Source organism: Portunus trituberculatus, chromosome 47 (assembly GCF_017591435.1).
Source record: "Portunus trituberculatus isolate SZX2019 chromosome 47, ASM1759143v1, whole genome shotgun sequence".
Lineage (NCBI taxonomy): Eukaryota > Metazoa > Arthropoda > Malacostraca > Decapoda > Portunidae > Portunus > Portunus trituberculatus.
Window position 1 is genome coordinate 9,718,049 of NC_059301.1, and position 2,500 is coordinate 9,720,548.

General features: G+C 43.5%; 1 protein-coding gene across 3 annotated transcripts in view; it reads right to left on the reverse strand.

Moving 5' to 3' along the window:
• LOC123498037 (gonadotropin-releasing hormone receptor-like) overlaps window positions 1-2,500 on the reverse strand; it is a 190,035-nt gene that overhangs the window by 187,267 nt on the left and 268 nt on the right. For all 3 annotated transcript variants that reach the window (XM_045245116.1, XM_045245114.1, XM_045245115.1), the window contains exon 2: window positions 1,603-1,728. The gene's annotated coding sequence lies outside the window, so the exon portion shown is untranslated. The remainder of the gene's footprint in view (window positions 1-1,602; window positions 1,729-2,500) is intronic.

Here is a 2,500-nt window from a genome sequence, read left to right on the forward strand (position 1 = left end):
TAAAATAAAAGATATAATTCCCCTTTCCAATCCTTTCTTATTCAATAACCGTACGTATGATATCTTGGTAAATTAAATGACAAATCAACATCATGAACAAATATAGTGCGCAAAATGCCAAACACGAAGCAAGGGAACCACAACCTGTAAAGGACACAAACAACAGACAAGCCGGGAGAACAAGTGAATAGACCACGGGGTAAAACAAACGAGACTGAGCAGTGCAACAAATCAGGATCACACCCCAGAATTCCTTTTGTAAGCGAACGAAAGCCATTTGCAGAAGGAACCAAACGAATGACCAGCTTATAGGAAATGTGTTTTGTCTTTCGTGCGGCGTCAAACTAACCCACCAAGCAGTCAGTGGGGCTACTCCATCTCACGCCAGAGGTGACAGGAATTGACTCTTTATAGTTTAAATCAGAGGAGAATGGCGTAATCTCATCCGGAACTTCACGCATGGAGGAAGATCAAAGAGGCAGGCAACTCACCTCGCAATCGCTTAAACCTTCTCACCAAAGAGACTGCGGTGGCGGCGTCAATAATCTACTCCAAGTGGTTGATGTCTTTGTTCAAGTTCCCCTCCTGGCGATGAAAGAGCAGACTGTCCTTCAGGAGATCGGAAATGCAAAGTCCTGGGCATAGCGAGTATGTATGTATGCATGTATGTATGTATGTATGTTTAGGGAATACATAAACAAGCTCTTGGGTCGTATTTTCAAGAGAAGAGTTAAGAGATACAAGCGAACTTCAACCACTGAGGGTGAAAATAGGGTGGAATGATGTGTGTGTGTGTGTGTGTGTGTGTGTGTGTGTGTGTGTGTGTGTGTGTGTGTGTGTGTGTGTGTGTGTGTGTGTGTGTGTAAGGAACTGAAGACAAATTAGATTAAAAAGAAGGACAGGGAAGAAATAAATGACCCAATATTACGAATTCAAACATGGGGTTGGTGAGAAAATTGTGATAATAACATTAGAGAGAGAGAGAGAGAGAGAGAGAGAGAGAGAGAGAGAGAGAGAGAGAGAGAGAGAGAGAGAGAGAGAGAGAGTGTGTGTGTGTGTGTGTGTGTGTAGGATGCAGTAGAAAGGAAGGACAAAAACATCAGAAAAAAATACATAAAAGACGGATGACTTAAAACTACAAAGAGAAAGAAAAAAAAAAAAAAAAGGACCAGCGAGGGGAATAGATCCGCTAAGACAACAGTAGCACATTATCAATTGAGTGAGATAATGTGAGCGCACCAAAGGAGAAACTTACGTAATGGGGACCTGAATTGTACTGAGAGGCAACACATCACTCTGAGTACCAATGCATTAAAAGGAAACGTAGAAAAGAAAATCAGAAAGAAAAACACAAACTGCAATTCATGATAAAACAATACAAAAAATTAAATGAGCAGAGTAGTGAACACATGAGGTACTGAGGCAATAGTAGTGTATAAGGAAACAGCCACACAACCCAGCTATCACTCAAGCAACACGATACTAAAGGTAATGGGATGCAGCAGCGGATGGGTGACCTTGACCGTTAGCATGTGATTGAAATTCAAGACAGGCTGGCGTATAACTAGTTTCAGCTAGAGTTAATTGTGTATGCGTACGTACCTTGCCCGCCGCGGTGTCTTGAAGCTGCCTCGCTGAAGTGTTCGGTGGTCGCTTTTCACCTCGGGCACACAATAAACGACTTAGTCTTAATTAAGGGGTATCAGTTGGCTGTTGTGCTTCCTGTTACTGTGGTTTCCGCGGAGATAAAATTCCCTTATCATTACAAATAAAAAAAAGAACGTGTGTGTGTGTGTGTGTGTGTGTGTGTGTGTGTGTGTGTGTGTGTGTGTGTGTGTGTGTAAGCACGCCCATGCCCAAGACTATCCATTGTTCCTTCCCGTTATTAATCTTACTAGATATTTTACACACGCATAGATTTTCAGGTTGATTTTTTTTTTTTTCACTTGGTGTATATTTTCTGACTATGATCATTGGTTTCCTTATTTTTTGCGTAATTATTTCCCTGGCAGCACATCCCAAGCAGTGTCTTGTGCGTGGGTGAAGGTTTAAGGTGTGCGTGTGGGTGAGGGATTGGCGGGCGTGTGTAGCAATGAAGGAGAGAAAGGCTATGAAGGATAGATACCGAGGATCAAGGTCTTTGCTAGGCTTCTGTGCGGGCGGAGGGATCAGGGTGAGTGTATATGTGTGTGTGTGTGTGTGTGTGTGTGTGTGTGTGTGTGTGTGTGTGTGTGTGTGTGTGTGTGTGTGTGTGTGTGTGTGTGTGTGTGTGTGTGTGTGTGTGTGTGTGTGTGTGTGTGTGTGTGTGTGTGTGTGTGTGGGTGTGTGTGTTTGTGGGTGGGTGGGTGTGGGTGTGCGTGTGCGTGTATTCTTGACAGACATATCAAGTCATGTGCGTGCATGTCTCACATTTTCAGGTTCATGAGCACGAGTAGCGGGAATCACATGCATGAAAACACCGTTCACACACACACACACACACACACACACACACACACAC